The sequence below is a fragment of the Pteropus alecto genome, unplaced genomic scaffold (assembly GCF_000325575.1).
Source record: "Pteropus alecto unplaced genomic scaffold, ASM32557v1 scaffold17, whole genome shotgun sequence".
In the NCBI taxonomy this organism is placed as follows: Eukaryota; Metazoa; Chordata; class Mammalia; order Chiroptera; family Pteropodidae; genus Pteropus; species Pteropus alecto.
Window position 1 is genome coordinate 9,518,146 of NW_006440645.1, and position 16,475 is coordinate 9,534,620.

General features: G+C 35.0%; 1 non-coding gene across 1 annotated transcript; it reads left to right on the top strand.

The window, feature by feature from the left end:
• Positions 1–6,204: 6,204 nt before the first annotated feature.
• Positions 6,205–6,323, top strand: LOC112484657. Its single transcript, XR_003048107.1, has one exon. It is a non-coding gene; the product is annotated as a 5S ribosomal RNA (ribosomal RNA).
• Positions 6,324–16,475: the final 10,152 nt, after the last annotated feature.

Genomic DNA, 16,475 nt, shown 5'->3' on the forward strand with positions numbered 1-16,475 from the left:
GCAAAATATGGCAAATATGACATATAAAAATAAAAAGAAAGTCATTAAATTAAAAAATGTTAGAGACAGACGGTAAAAATTATAATAGTAAAGATAGATGACAGAGAAATAAACAAAATTATAAACGATAGATTGAAATGGCCCAATGAACAAGTTTAGATATTTCAAATACAACTATGAAGGTAAAGAGGCAATATCTAAGGTAATAACTAGGAAATTTCCATAAATTATTGAATTTTATAAATTAAAGGAAATCCTCAAAGTCAAGGCTTTGACACATTTTGAACAATCAAAATATTACTCTTTAAAAGTTCACTGTAAAAATAACAATATAACAATGCCATGGAATCCAAGTACAGAATATGTAATTGAAGATAAAATACTATACACAGCAGTGAAAGTGAAAAAAAAAAGACATTTCAGGTCAATGAAAGTTTGAAAATTTTTCAACTCATATTTGCTGAAGAAACATTACACAAATAGTACAGAAAGAAGGAAAATAAGCTAAAATGGTAAGTGTGGAGAGCAAGTAGAAATGGTAAATACAAGAACTGTTCAATGTCAGGGCAAATCTAAATGATCAATGACTTAGAGATCTATAATACTACCCTTGCTAACAATAATTGCAATAACTCATTATAAAGAAAAAATGTTATAGTGTAAAAAGTAGAAATGTATGGTAACTGTAGTTAACAATAACGTATTATAAACTTGAAATTTGCTAAGAAAGTGGATCTCAAGTGTTCTCACCATGTTGAAAAAAAAAGATTAAGACATGAGGTCATAAATATGGTAACTGACTTGACTGTTAAATCATTTCGCAACATATACATATATCAAGACATCACATTTTACACAAACATGAGAAAGCCTTTTGAAGAAAGAGGCAGAGATTGAAGTTATAAAGCCACAAGCCAGAATGCCTGGAGTTGCTTGAAGCTGAAAGAAGCCAAGAAAGATTTACCTTTAGAACCTTTGGAAAAATTTCGCCCCACCTAGAACCCTGATTTTGGACTTTGGACCTCCAGAATTGTAAGAGAATATATTTCTGTCACTTTAAGCCACCAATTTTGTGGTCATTTGTTGATAACCCTAGCAAACTCACATTGCCACTAAGAAGATATTCAAAAGACAGTGATTGTAAATTACAGTAATTATGATAGGGTGGCATTGACTCAGGAATGACGATCGGATTATTGGAGCATAACAGGGAATTCATAAATATATGCAAGAGTTTTGATATATTATGCATGAATTTTATACCAACCAGGAAAATGAGCAACTATTCACAAAATAGCAGTGGTGCAATAGGTTAACACATAGAAACATTACAAATTGTTATTCCCACATCACACTACAGTAGATCCCTCCCTTATCATGAAATCAGATAACTGCAGTCAACAAAAAGCATTAAGTGGAAAATTTTAGAAGTAATTCATAAGTTTTAAATTGTGTGCTGTTCTGAGTATAGTGACCATCTATACTCCATCTGTCCTGCTCTGTCTCACTGGGGACGGGACTCATCCATTTGTCTAGAACCTTCATGAAGTAGGCACTCCAGCCTGTGAGTCACTCAGTAGCCATCTTGGTTCTTGGGTTGGATGTTGTGGTACCACAGTGCTTGTGTTCACGTCCCCCTTATTTTACTTAATTATGGCCTCTAAACATAACAGTAGTGATGATGGCCATTCAAACGCACCAAAGAGAAGCTGTAAAGTGCTTCTTTTAAGTGAAATGTGAAAAAAGTTCTCAATTTGGTAAGATACTGTGTTACCTCTCATCATCACCACGAGAAAGGTGAGTACAGTCTAATAGGATAGTCAGAGAGGGCATATTCCCATAATTTGTACTACAGTATATTTTTATAATTGTTCTATTTTATTATTAGTTTTCATTGTTAGTCTCTTATCGTGTCTAATTTGTAAGTAAAACTTTATTATAGTTATGTATATATAAGAAAAAAGGTAGTATGTACAGGTTCAGTACCACCTGTGGTTTCAGGCATCCACTGGGGCTGTTGAAATATATCCGTCATGGATAAGTTGGGACTATTATATATAGAAAATGATAATGTTATTTTAATTTTGAAGATATAAATTACACTGTATGCTATATATATAAAAGTGTGCATATACATGTATTTTAAAGTACAGAAATGTACACAGGGATATTGAACATCAAATGTAAGCAAGTAGTTATCTCTTATAGTATTTCTTATAGTAACATCTTGTTTATAGTTATAAAGCTGTATCAAAGGTGTTTTTTTTCCCTTTTTTTGGCATTTTGAAATATTTTATAATTGAAAGTTGAACATTTTAATAATATATTGGTTTCAAAAATGAAAGAATTGGGTCATTTTGTTAGGCATTAACACATTACTGAAGTAATCATCTATTTTAATTTGATTAAAATTCAGTGGAAAGTGTTTGAAGGTTTGTAAACAGAAATGTAATTTGTCATATCACTGAGAGAATATTGTTAGATTAAGTGAAACAAGAATGCTTGGAAGGGAGATCAAACTTATTTCCACTTTGATACTTGAGGTGACACACATTGGCACTGGAAAACAGGAAATCTTCATAGAAAATAATGTATAACAGAGACATAAATGATGTACTTGTTGACTCTATGTATCTGACAGATAGAATGATGATAGTAATATTGACTGAAAGGGGGAAGATGGAGCAGAAATTTTTGGATATAAACCCAATAAATTCTGCTTTTGGTATTTTGAATGAGAATTATCATTTTCAAATAAAAATCATACACAGAAAGAAGGTAAATATAGTTATTATGGAATTGTAAACATAAAAATGAGAGTTGAAGTATGAAAAGGGTTATACTAGAAAAAATAATTTTTAGATCATGAAAATTGCCTCTTTCCTTATAGTATCCTGTCTTAAACTCCATGATTGTGTCTTGAAATTACAGGAAACCAATTCTGTGATTCTATCATACCATAATTTTTCAGGAATCATATTATTCTTCTATACATCTATCGTGACTGGTTTCTATGGTTCTCTTTGATACCCTGATACTCAATTTCTTTTAATATGGTACAAAATTTGAGAGATTTTTTAAACAATCTATATAATGGTAACTATGGGGCACAACTGAAATTAGGATGTCTGTCCTAGCTTCCATTCTTTCCTTGAAGCACTAATTTTGTCAATTAACATGCAAAAAAAATTTTACTCACACAGAGAAGGAAAAGAAATTATAAGTAACCCTGTTAAACACTGTTAAATACAGTAAAGATAGAATAAATTTTTGATTTAGTGAATACAACTCACTAAATTAAATTAAATTCTATAATAAGTAAATTAATGTTATAAAATTAATTTTAAAATAAAGACGTATTTAGAAATACTTTTTATTACATTAAAAGGATTAAAAAATATGATAATCTAATGAACCATTATACAAAGCAATTATTTCATATTTTCAGGTATTGTGGTAATGATTATCACCTTCTAAACATCAACTATCTTCAATGCTGCCTCAAATTCTATGACTAGTATCTTATTTTATTTAAGAAAATTTCATGAGCTGGAAATCTCAAGCTAAATAAAGACATACAGATGAGGATTTTACTTAATTTGATGATAACATTTTACAATTAAAAGAATTCAGATACAAATGTTTAATTTCTGCCTTATCTGGGGAAAAACAAAAAAACAAAAAACTGGCCATATGTGCCCTTAGTCTCACATAACTAACTAACTAAATAAATGTATTAATAATAGGCATTCCTTTTAGCTAGAATATATATTCTCCAAGTCACCACAGTTTCTACACTAATATAACATATACATCTTCATTATATCCTGTTCACATTCTTTATTTGCCTTTCTACTCTAGCTACCCTAGGAAATGGAGTTTAGCGAAGTATTCAGTTATATAATTTTTTTTGAATTAAATATATTTCCTCCTGCAAGTGGCAATACTTAAAAATTATTGTTAATTTCCAATTGCCTTGAAAGACAAAATTTAAAGGAGAAAACAGCGAAAGAATGTGAGTATCAGAGTGGAGGGAAGTGAAAAGCCACTACTTTTGGGCAAAATGGATGCAGTAACAAATACTTGTTTCCTCCATTTGATAGAGTGTGATGGTTATAAAATGTAGCTTCAGAGTTTTTCAACTCTTATTCCACTGAAAGGCGGGCTCTAAGGTCTTGACCTTGATTCTAGGATGACCTTTGACTTCTTTGACTAATACAATACAAAAGAAACAATGCTCTATAACTTTTGAGTTTTGCTCAGAATGGGCCTAGTGACCACTGCTCAGTCCTCTCAAAATACTCACTCTCAAGAGGTTCTCTCCATTGCAGGCTGGGAGAAAGACAAGCTGTGTGGAGAGACCTTGCTTAAGTGTCTGGTTGAAAGGTTCAGTTTATCTCTGGCCTCAATACTCAAGATCAAGTGCCAGATATGTGAGTAAAGAAGCAATCTTGGAGATGGATCTTTGAGTCCCAGCTGTCCCAGCCCCCAGCTATTTGAGTCACCTCCAGACATGTATGTCTTTCCAGCTGAAAACCCATCATTGAGGAGACAAAGCCATCCGCACTGTGCTTTTTCCGAATCCCTGACACACAGAATCTGTAACCATAGGTTTATTATTTTATGCCAGTAAGTTTGAGATGGGTTTATTACACAGCAATACTACTGAATACATAGAAAATCTTAATTTTCTACAAAGCTCTACATAATCTGGCCTCTGTTTATCTTTTCGATATTTGTTCCAATCTCCTTCTCACGCCTTATATGTCAAATAATCAAGTTTTCTTTCCTGACCCACCAATTAATCCATGTTTTTGTACAAATTAGAAAAATTGCACTATTAATTTTAAAAAAGGAATGTTGTTTCCAAGAGATTTTACAAAGCTAGATCTAATTATTTTAGTTTCAAAAATTCATCTTCAAACATCACCCATTAGATTACATTTCATTGACCACCTTTTCATAATTATCTCCTCTTCATCAACTCCTACCCTTAGTCTTTTCTATAATATTTACCCTATTTTTAGAACCAGCCAAAATCTTCACTTATTTACTTGTTTACTTGCTTACAGTTGTCTCTGCTTACTTTCATGTAAATCCCAAGAGTTACAGGTCATATCTTCAGTTTACCACATTATTCCAGTAGTTCAATATTACAGTAGTTTCATAAGTTTCACACTTTTCATACCAGACACTCAAATATACTTCTTATTAAATGAACAGAACTCTGTAGTTCATATAATCTCCAGACTAAATCTATGACATAAGTATTAATATTGGTTTCAATTCATATAAGGTTCTTCTATAAATAACATAAAATGCACACAGAAGTAGCCTTAACATACAACAGAGTTATTTTCTCCTACAAAAGAAGCAGGAGAAGGCAGTCTAGGATTGGAAGAAAAGCAGTGTCACAGTGACATTGAAGATTTGAGTTACAGCTATGCAATGACATCGTTAGCTTGTCCTTAGTGTGAGATGTCGTATATGGTTAGTTGCTTGATTTCTATAGCACCTGAGGCATGACGTCCATATTGACATCAAGAAAAAGAAGTAAGGGTAAAGCCACAAATTCAAAGGACCAGGACATAAAAACAAGTTTGTTGTTTTTAAAGGCTTTCCTGGAAACCTCACCTTATAGTACCCATTGACATGTCATCTGAATTACAATCAATTCACAGATATTTTAGCTTATTAGATGAAAAAATAAGCAAAAGTTTATAAATAGTTATTGTATAGCCTCTTGCATAGACTATCAACAACATCCGCCAAGAAATTTTCTTTGTTTTATGTATTAGAAAATGAGCACACAAAGTGGCTGACTTACTGTCAAAGGTGTGTCTTCTCCCAGCTATGTCCTTCTGAAGGTGGCCTTCACATCTACAAAATAATAATAATAATAATAGCCATGATTTATTGAGTTTTCCCTATGTACTATTTACTACATAAATTTATTTCCATTCAATATGTCATTTAAGCTATCTCACTGTAGAATCAATATTAATGATTAATTAATACATACATGCATTTATAAAAGCATTGTATATATTTAGAGAAAATATACACCAAACTGGAAACAATGGTTATCTCTGAAGAGATTGGATTAGGGAAATATTCAAATGGTTTTGAAATATTTTAATTTACTATAAGGAAATATATTACTTATGTAGTTAAAAGAATTTACTCATTAAACATTACGTGGGTGTCTACGGCCACGTCACCCTGAACATGCCCGATCTCATCTGATCTCGGAAGCTAAGCAGGGTCGGGCCTGGTTAGTACTTGGATGGGAGACCACCTTGGAATACCAGGTGCTGTGAGCATTAAAAAATAAATAAATAAATAAAACATTACGTGGGTGATTAAAAGCTGTTAAAATGGACAAAGGTGGGCAACACAGGGGTCATAAATTCAGGTATGAAAAATCATGGCCTCCTTCAGATGTCTAAGAGTAGTAACCTGTTATGTAATACCGTTCTAGTTGAAATGATAATTACTAAAATAATTACTAGGAGGCTATTTCTCAACACAGTAAGAATATTAGTGTTTCAAGGCTTTCATTGTAAGTTACCTGCAAAACCATACCACATATGTCCATTTTGGTTCAGTATTCTGGTTACAAGAGAACATCGTTTTTCTCTTTATTTACTCTTCAGTTTTTTAATGCCAACATAGCAGCCTGTAGAAACAACAGTCAAATATAACAAAAAGCACATTAAGGAGTCAAACATTACTGCATAATAGACATAAAACACCTTATTAACATTTTTATAACACTTTCAACTGAAATAAACAGACCACTCTCAATTTTAACATCTGGTTCCCAACAATTCTTATTCGGTTGATAACTTTTTAAAAAAAAAAACAAATGTTGGGCATCTTTCATTGACTTTTCATCAAGTAACAGCTGTTCCTTTAGAACAAAATGTATGCATGTTGGAAGTGTTTCTGATGCTTACTTCTGTTTAGGTCTGTGTGAAAAAGCTTTATATTGGGTGCAATTCAGAAAGACAAATGGCTTCAGATGTTTTGAATGGATGCCATGGCACTAGTCTGAATGCAGTTTCCTGTGATTTTTAGAATATTTTCAGGCACGATTTTTAAGTTCATATTTTACATTTAAATTATAGCTGTAAGAACATCCTCTTCTTCAGGACATTTCTGTTTTCACATGATCTTGGGTATCTTTAGGTCATCCATCATATCGGTCATTTGTCTTCATAACATGTTTGGCCATGAACAAGTGTTTACATCAAAGCATAGCCAATATTCATAAAAAAATAGATATGGTTCTGTTCTTGAATGCATTTCCACTAGATTCCCGTAGGATAATTTGTTTCAACTTAGGCTACTACATTTTTTGCTGAATTCAAATCACTTCATCGTGCTGGAACACGTAGAGACAAATACCTACAGATGTTTGCCTCTAGGTTTAGTCATATTTAAAAGCAACTTAATTATAAGACACTATGAAGTTCTCCCAATTAATTTGAAACTAAATAATCTACATCTGCTTAGTCGATAAAAAACTTAAAAGAAATATTTTTCACATGATTATAGATTTGTCATAGGTTAAAATCGATGTATGTTGTCATTTTTAAACTAAATTAAAACAAAAGTTTTGTTTTAATAGTGTTTATTATAACATTAAACAATACAAGTCTCTATTTTTCCATCTATTTATTTTATGCTGCATTTCTTAGCAATAAGCATTTAGAAAGTCCTAGAATATCCTAGAAATAACACTGAGTTTGAGCAATGAAATTGAAATGGTGACTTTTGCCCCCAAAAGCACATAGCTTAATTCCTTTGGTTAGATGTTTTTAACGAGTGACACAAAGTCTGTGTTTAGATCACTTTTTCATATTACTACTTTATATTACTCGACATTTTGATAGATTGTTTTATTTCTTTTCTTGCACATTTAATACCCTAAACCTTCATCAACTTTTCGAATAATCCAGATTGCACTTGATTCTTCTGTTTTTAGCAAAAGGATTTTGCTTTCTATTTCCCAGAATGTTAATTTCCTACTTTACATCAGTTCTTAGCTTTTTCCTTTCCATCTCATAGGAATAGATGACATAAGAAAATATTTTTTTCCATGTTCACACTTCTGAATACATCTACTTATATCACCATTAGGATTTTATTCTATTATTTATATTTTCCTCTCCTATATCTTTTAATTTTATTTCTCTTGCTTCAGCACATGGGCAAATTTAAAACTAAAGTAAAATCCTTCTCATGACCAGAGGCAGATTTATTAAGCTAGGAATATGCAAACTACAGACAATGGGCCATATCCTGGTTGCCATCTGTTTTTTTGTAAATAAAATTTTATTGGAATAGAGCAATACTCATTTGTTTACATATTGCCTATGGCTACTTAAACATTACAAAGGCAGAGTTAAACACATAGATGGCATGGACCACGGGCCTAAATATCTACTATCTTGCTCTTTACAGAAAATGTTTGCTAGCCCTGTCCCCTGTCCCCTTGTCCTAACCTAATGAAGAAGTATAAGTCTCATGCCATATAATTCTCTCTAGTTAGTAGTTTTTGCCATCATACTTCTTCCTTGGACAACTAAGCTTCTCAAAGAATTTTAAATATTTACTCTATTTAATGAAGTAGTGTTTATTTCTCTAACCATTGAGAACTCTTTCTGGTCACAATGTTTAGTGATATCCAGCTGTAACATAACAAACATAGTTTACCCATGATTTTACTTCTCTAGCTTGGCTCTCTATGAATTCCTATCACTGAAATTTAAAAATGTTTAATTCTATAGTGATTGGAATATCCAATAGTTCTTCCTGGGTGAAGGTGCAAGCTTATTTCCAGCGTTGTTAATGAGTATGGGAGAGTCATTTTCATTCGGTGCGTTGTGTTAGAGCTTGTCTTCTATCCATGTGGATTTCTAGCGGCACCTAGTCCTCTGCAAATGAGCTTCCTCTAGTGTCCCTATTTAAAGTAGGAAGTCTTTTGCATCATAATGACCGGGCTCCTGGAATAATGTTTCAAGTAGACTCAATACTCCATGACTAATAATTCCTGCAAAACATCTGGCACAGGGAGACCAGTTCAGATTAATATGTCACATACGCTGTTGGCATTAGACGTTAATTAAATGTGTATAGTTTTTCTGCACCTAAACGCATGTGCTTCGTGGAATTCTCAATTACATATATGCCACTACCAAATACAAGATTGCTGCGTCATAAGGATTCCTATAAATGCCCTTGGTGCACCTCTGAAGGGGAGTTATTTGTAATTTCAGACCAATTAATCAAACCCAAATCCACATCCCCTAGGTTTTCTGGGTTCCATTTTTTAATTCTTTAAATTAATTCCATTTACGTTCACATATGTTTGAAGAAACAGATGAGATCAAGCTGTAACATGCCAAACAGGCCACCACTATCTGCTTTCCATCAAACCCCAGGAGCTGTTCTAGCAATGTATCATCTTGATTTATGGCCACTTGAGGTACAGAAACTGTCGCACAGCATCCTCTTTTCTATACAACTTATTGGTAGTATCTTTCTAGGGAAAAAAAAAATCCTAGAATGGTAAACAAAGCCTAGGAATTGAATAATAACTATAGTCAACTGTCCATAACCTGAGTCATTAGGGGGCACCTTGTCATTTATTTTATGCAAATTACACAGGTAGGACATTCAAACCAGAGTCTAATTTTCCTCTTCTGCGGAAATCAGGCCATTTGTTTAGATGAGAATGGCAAAAGATAGTTAAATATTATACCCTAGCTCTGAGCCTCTGGTGCGGAAACATCGCCATGGCTTCCATCCATGGTAATCTCCTTGTGAACTTCTCTCCCATCTGCTATAAATTTGCCCCATTTTCAAACACTCCCTTCCAATATCAAGCATTGTAACTCATTATGCATAATGTTTACACACAGACAATAACAAGAGCCCTGCTAGCACACACACGCACAAACAAGTGCTTTAGGATTTGACAGACCGAGGCCCTCAGGAGTGTCTTCAACACTTGGTGATGGAGTTACATTTCCCCTAATCCGGCTACATGGGAGGAAGATAAGATCAACCATAAATCATCTTGCAGAATATGCACCGTCAAATTCAATGCCATGGGTACCTTGTCCTGGGTGCTTCTCTGGTACGCATAAACTTAAGTCTGGGTTTGGGACCACCATTCGAAGCAAAATAAAAGATAATGTTTTAGAGGTGGGAAAGGTCTAAATTTACATATGGCATTCTCCCTCATTCCCTCATTACTACTTCATAATCCTAGAAAAGTTTCCGGTGGATTTTGTGAGTTACTTCTCAAGACACAATGATTTAACTAAATCAATTCTTAATAATTTTTGAGCAAGAGGCACTGCACTTCCATTTTTTACTGGGTCACATAAATTATATAGCTTTTTTCTTTTTTTGCCCATTGACACTGGCTACTTCATTTAGTGCAACAGCACATGTCTTTCAAATGGATTATATTAAACAGGCATATTTTGAATCAAAATTCTGAGGATTTTGAGCTGATGGCCCCATTTAATTTTCCCACAAGGGCTCTTGTTTGAATATGCTCTAATATCTGACCTTTTGGATTGTATCATGAAGGCTTATTATTGTCTATGCTATCACATACCATACAACTGTTAACACTTGTTTCTACTCAGTACTGTATTGGGTTAAATAGTATCCACCCCCCCAAAAAAATTTCTGCCTGCTTGGAACCTCGGAATGTGACCTTATTTAGAAATAAGTGCTTTGGAGATGTAGTTCAGATGAGGTCATATTAAATTAGGGTGGCTCAGCTTTGTAAAAAGAGGAGAGGACACAGAGGAGTGTGATGTGAGAATGGAAACAGAGACTGGAATCAGATGTCTATAAACCAAGCAATCACATGTCCACAAGGTTTCAGAGAGAACGTGGCCCTGCCAACATCTTCATTTCAGACTTGCAGCCTCCGGCACGGTGAGAGAGTACATTTCTGTTGTTTTAAGCTGTCCAAATCACATGTCCACAAGGTTTCAGAGGGAACGTGGCCCTGCCGACATCATTTCAGACTTGCAGCCTCCAGCATGGTGAGAGAGTACATTTCTGTTGTTTTAAGCTGTCCAATTTATGATAATTTTTACAGCAGCCACAGGAACCTGATCGAGTGCTGTATTCACATTCAGAATTATTTCCAGTGACTTCGAAAATAGGGGTAAACAAGACTCTAAGATAGGGAATAGGTCTTCCAGTCTCTAAGTTTCATTGCTTAATGGCAGGTTCTGTGAGAGGTAAATTCCTTCTCACAGTTAAAGGAAAGTTCCTTGTGACTCCAAAATAATCCCAAGAATTTTACACAATGTGCGGTGCCTTGATTTTTAGCTGATTCAGCAGCCAGCTTCTATTTGTAACATAGATGACTAAGGTCCTTCACTCCTCTACCACTTCTTCTGAGAAGAAAATAAATCACGATAGCATCCATGTAGCATTTTGTTATCAGCTTTTCATCCCGGTTTACTAGATTATAGCAATGTGCTGCTGAATTAAAGCAAATCCGTGGCGAGATAGTAAACCTACATTTGTTTCCATTACACAAGATTTTAAGTTGTGCCCACTTAGAAAACAAAGTTGAGACAGGAAAGGACATTAGGTACATCCGTAATGACCGACAACACCAGCTCTACGTTTACGCAGCTTCTGTGGAGTCATACAGGGCCCTGCACTCAGAAGCTCCCTGAGATTGGTTTGATGTTCTGTTGTAGCTGTCTTGATTTTCTTAACAATTTTGGAGCAGAAAGCCTTGTATTTTCAGTGTGTACTCAGCCCCATGAAATAAATAGCCAGCCCCAATGACATATCAATCCATCTTGGCCACTTTATTTCCTGTACAGCTGTCATCATCTCCGGTGTAGCTGAGGCATTCTAATAAACCACCTTGATAATGTCCACAAACTGTCTGCCTTACTTAATGACCAGTGAGAACTATTAAAAGGGAGTAAATGGAAGAAAAGTTTTCTTCTTAACTATGTCCTTAATTAGAACAGTAATAATTTATTGCGCCCTGGAATTCTGCATTGCTTAACTCTCTGAGGAGAGTTTGGGCGATTCCAAAGAATCCCATTTATCATGGCTAATTAAAACTTGATAAAGAGTGGACTTAGTCACTATGCTCTGTGAAAAGGGCGAAGACAGCAAGGTCCAGTTTATATATGATGTCGATTCTAATTCGGTATTCATGTAAAGGCAGCGTAACCACGTAATGGTCTCTACAACAGCACTCACCGATTTGTAACGTCATCCTACCTAGGTTCCCTCCTTCATGTTCTCTCAATACACCCCAGGTTTCACCTTAGAGCATTGCTGAGCACCACCCCAACTTCCCTAAGGGTTACTTCACATTTGGCTCTCTAATAGTCCTAAAAGAGATTGAATACCACCCCAGGCTATTTCATCCACATTATTCCATATGGTCTTAGATCCCCAACTGGGGTTGAAAGAACAGATCTAGGTGCCTTGTTTTTTTTTGTTTGTTTGTTTGTTTGTTTGTGCCCAGATTCGATGGCTTTTACTAAGGGGGAAAATCTAGTCACTTGTTCAAGAAGATGGTTGTGGTCTTTAGTACTCCCTCCTCCCATTCAAAAGCTGATAATGCATTTTAGTTTCCTATGGATATCCAATTGAGGTCCACTTATTTTTTTAGCCCTATTTACCTTTTTTTCTCAAAATCAATTTCATCTAAGTGAGTTTGCTTTTACTTCCTCCACATTATTTTTAAAAAATTTTTTTTCCTATTGTGCTTATGACAGAAGTTTTCCCCTATGTGGTCACACATGTAATAACTAAGCTTGTATGTTTGTCACTGCCTTTTGAAAAATTTTTTTTTTTTTTGCTTAGAAGGCTGCATAATGCTCTTAAGACAGTGGATTGTCACCGGACTCCATTCGCTGTATTATTTATGTCAATAGCATTAATTAAGGTATTATTTCTGGATAATATAAAGAATGCCCAAGGCCACTTGCACTTGTAACATCCTCTCATATGAAAATGAGCCTAACCTTGGTTACTCGAAAAGCATTTGTAGCAGTTACTACTTCATCACAGAGCTGCCAGGCCCCGCCTTACACCACTCACATGGGCTGGCATAAAGTCTGGAAGGGTCTTTTCAAAAGTTTACAGCAACTTGATTAGTCATTAACCTGAACAATCCTTTCCATTTGATAATAATAGAATGGCAACACATTCCCCCCATCATTATTTGTAAAATTCCTGCCAACAATGATACACCAAGCTTCTGCTTGTGAATATGCAGTTCTTTCAGAAAATACCCTCAATATTTAGTCATCACCCGACCTTGGATCCCATTTTTATGAATAGTTTTTCAAGTAACTGATGACTTGAGTCATTTCCAAGGTGACTTGAGGGTTTTTCAAGAAGCCACAGAGAGGAGAAGGCCATCCAAGAAAGAAAAACCCCACCTTACAGACTTTTCCTCACTACCATCCTCTCCACTATTGAAGACTGGATTCTTACAGATGTGCTAGCAAGAGGCAGTAACAGAATTTTTCAACTTCCCTGTGCCCTTCCTACGTTCCTGTGTTCAGATCTCAGTCTCTTTCCTCCAAATTTCAATGGTAAGACTTATCCTTCTTAATATGCTTCAAAGATTTCCCCCATTTCACAATGACAATGGGTAGCCAACCATTCTGGAACCAAAGTCTCATTGTATTTTTCCATTACCTTTTTTTTTACATAGAAAAAAGAAAACTTCTTACCTATTATGATTTGGGGGCCTGAAAGGCAACCCTCTCTACAGTACCAATCTGAACTCAGACAAAGTGTTAGATTGGCAAATCGAACTCACAAATCAGAGATCTTGTTCCATGTGAAGCTTTACCAATAAGTTTATGGTTACAGTGATGAGGACTCGGTAAAGTAGGGAAGACCCTATTGCAGAAGCCCACGTCCTTTCCTGGTCATCAGATGTGCTCTGCCCCAAGTTTCCAGAATTAGTTTCTAAGTAAAACATTCAATTGCCTTGTTTACACACAATGTTTTCTTAATTATAAAACATCTCCTTTCGTATTTAGATAGTGACATAGCTAACATGACATTTTCCTGGGAATCATGACCCTAAATGTATCGATTCCTGGCTTATCATAAGCAATTCTAGACAACCCTGCACAGTATGCTAAAGACATTTTATAGATAAGAACTATTCTGCTACCAAAAGCTATTTGGTTTATTTACCAGGATCCCTTAGTTAATATGTTTTTAAAAAGATTAGACCAGAACATCTGTTTTCCTAGAGCGTCTTTGTTTCCCAGGAGCTTCTCCCCATACCTATCTCTGTCATGACAGAAAGTTAATTAAGAGACACCATTCTTTTTCTGGCCACTGTTGAATCTATATCTTTTCAGTATCATCTAGCAATGCGTTTAAGGTCGGCTATTTTCTTTCAATTCATTGTTCTTATATGTTGAAAATTGCATAATGATACATTGGCAAGACATCACATATTCCTTATTAAACATTAGATATAATAAAGCTAAAAACTCTGTAGATTCCACCCGTTTCTTTTTAATCTCTGCCTCCTATTGTCACTTCTGGCAGTGAAGGCTTTCATGAATTCACACCTAAATTAAGACATTCATTTACAAATTAGCTTTTTTTAAAATTATTTTTGAGACTTAAATTCTTCGATCTTTTCTTCACTGCATTGTCATTCTGATTATTCTAAAATGATAATGTGACCATCAAGCTCAGGTTCAACATATTTACTCTCTGCCCATTTCATAAATACAAAATGAATTCAGTTGTTATTGCTCTACAAAAAGATTGTTTGCTATTTCATGAATACGCATCATTATCTCACACATTCAGACTTTCAGATATTTTGTTCCATTCTTGGTCATCAAATATATTTTTACCTGTTCCCTGTGACTCACTTGGCAAAACTACGGCCTTGGTTCCATACACATTTCCACTAATTCTGGAATTGCTTTCCTGCATCTGAATGCAGTTGGAGAAAAACACACAACAAAATCATGCCAATTGTTATCTCTTTAAAACTATGACCTTGAAATCAAGCGTGCCCTTAATAATGCCAGAAAAGCCCATTATTCTTCCATAAGCGATCGCTTTCTTTCTCTCATATAAGATTAGTTTCTAGATTCTTTTCTCATTTCAAATCTCTTACATCTTGGTCCCTAATCTCAAGGCCCGCTGATGATCTTGTTTCTTACGTCACTGAAAAAATGAAAGCGATCAAGAGGAAAAGTACTCTGGGTCCCACTGCTACATATATTCAATACCAGTATCTTATCTTACATACTACTCATCTTGCATATTACATAGAGCAGTATTTTCAGTCTTGTTCCTAGTGACATACTGAGCCAAATAATGTTTTGTTGGGCAAACGGTGGGGTGGGGGTGGGGGTGGGCGTGGGGAGTGTGAGTTGTCCTGTGATTGTAGGAGGTGCATAAGCATCCCTGACCTATTTGAAGACAGTATCACCCCCTTTGCCATAGTTGCAACAGCTGAAAATGTCTCCAAACATTGTCAATTTTTGCAAATCTGCCCCCTGTTGAGAATTAACGCCAGAAAAGAAACATTCATGCTTTGACCTGACGTTAACCCCTTTGCTTATTCATCCACTCTCTGGCTACACTGACTCCTTTCAAGGAATGCTTCCCTCTCTTTTACATAATCGATTTTTCCTTCTTACTGGGTCATTTCACAATCATACAGATATGCTATTATTTCTCCCATCTTAGAAAACAAAAGCAAATAAGCAACTAAAAGCCTTTGCATATCAAATTTTCCTTGCTAGATTCCACCAGAAATTTAATCTATTTTTTAAAATCAAAACTCCTTAAAAGAATCGTTTATACTCAGTCTTTATATTTGCTTATTTCTTGTCTCTTAAATCTTATCCAGACAGGTTTTTGCCACCAGCACTCTAATTAAGCATCCACTCTTAATGGTTCTTTTTTTTTTCCCCCCTCACCTTACTTGACCTGTTAGAAGTGTTTGATATAGCTTATCACTACCTCCTCCTTCATTTACCTTCCTGGTTTTACTACTGTTTTTCTAGTCCTCTTCGCCCACCTCTGTTTCTTCCTCTCTTCCTGGACCTTTTACTGTGTGAATGCCTTAGTTTTCAGTGCTAGATTTTTTTTCTCATCTTTCTTTGCACTTGCTTTCTCAGTGATCTCATTCAATCGCATGGCTTTATATGCAATCTAAATGCTAATGACTCCCAAATTTATATTTCCGTGCCATATCTCTATCCTGAATTCCACACTCATAAATTCAATTGCATTTTTTACACTTCCACTTGAACATTGTGATTATAACGGGTCTATTTTTCCCCAAATCTATTCCTCACTCTCCTCTGCCTAGCGCACAGCACATAGGCCCTGACGACTGTTTCTCAGGATTTCCTGAAAGCTATCTCCCAGGTGGAGAAACACGTAGAAACATAAAAGCG